The 1302-nt window shown below is 29.9% G+C and overlaps 1 protein-coding gene across 1 annotated transcript in view; it reads right to left on the bottom strand.

The window, feature by feature from the left end:
- Positions 1-359: 359 nt before the first annotated feature.
- The window catches only part of LOC122259588 (uncharacterized), a 15943-nt gene continuing 15000 nt past the window's right edge, over positions 360-1302 (bottom strand). Inside the window, exon 5 of the mRNA XM_086534853.1 lies at positions 360-1302. This exon is cut by the window's right edge and continues 1074 nt beyond it. The gene's annotated coding sequence lies outside the window, so the exon portion shown is untranslated.

Here is a 1302-nt window from a genome sequence, read left to right as displayed (position 1 = left end):
CAATATTATGAATTGATATCATTATCATTATCATCTTTATCGTTATTCTTGTTGTTATCATTATTGTCACCATTAACATTTTAATTAGTAGTAGTAGTTTAAGTAGAATTAATATTAGTATATCAGTATCATTGCTATCATTATCATCATTATTAATATTTTTGTTATTGTCATTTTTATTTTACTATTGTTTTATCATCAATAACAATGTTAGCATCACTATCAAAAATCATCGAATGTATTAATAATGTAAGTAGTATGTAGTGGGTTAAATTCACATTTTCTTTCTTTTCGATTTGATAAGAATCCTGCATAGAAAATAGATTTAAGAGAATCAAAGGAGGAAAAACAAATATGCGTATATATTAACAAATATATTCAACGCACTTCAGGAGATATGTACCCGACAGGCGCAAGGTTCCCCAACACCTTCATCTAACATACTAAATTGCACCATTCCCAGCTATTTCTTAGTCTTCTCTTTATCTCTTCACTTGGGTGATATTTACACTATATCTCTATTTTTCACTATACTCACACACATGTAGACACACTCACACATATAACATTAAAATCTTAACATATCTTATGTACATTGTCTAATTTTACTACTTTTGCTTGAGGTTCAATTGTGCCATTGACAATTGCCGTTTCAATTACCATTTTGCCATAAGGGGCTGAAATGCATTGCCAAATATAAAGACGCAAGTTTTCAATCATATGATATATTATACGAAGTCGTGGACCTATTTTGTAAACACTATAATGTTAATGAACTCGACCAATATGTATTTTGGAAATATTGGTGTATTTGGACAACTGAACCTAAGCATTTTTTCTCTGAATGGAAAATAACGGGTGCTTATAGACTATATTTGGTAGGTAGCTATATTACTATCTTCTTTGGATTTACATGAAGGGGAGAATGATATATGTTCACTAAGAAACATGTACAAATGTCTGCATTTTAAATAAAAACATCAGAGCTACAAATAGATCAACGAAAAGAAACCGAATCCGTGAATAGATAGTCACTAACATAATGTACTTATCTGTAGTTTACCTACATCAACAAAGTCCTAAGTTAATTTTATGTACATAGATGAGATAGAAGTTAAGTAGCCTATGACATGTGTATTATTGGTTTAAAGCTTTCCAAAGCAGATTACGTGCGTACAACTTTGTCAGTATACGAAAAAAAATCCTCAATTTCTACCAGGTTTTACAGATATGATCACCGGTCTTCAAATATTTATAGTTAAATTCCTTTAGCGCAAAAAATCTGTCATTATTTTCTTTTTA

Source organism: Penaeus japonicus, unplaced genomic scaffold (genome assembly GCF_977035675.1).
Source record: "Penaeus japonicus unplaced genomic scaffold, GWHDUDI00000001_assembly GWHDUDI00000042, whole genome shotgun sequence".
Classification (NCBI taxonomy): domain Eukaryota; kingdom Metazoa; phylum Arthropoda; class Malacostraca; order Decapoda; family Penaeidae; genus Penaeus; species Penaeus japonicus.
This window is presented reverse-complemented; position numbering and strand designations above follow the sequence as displayed.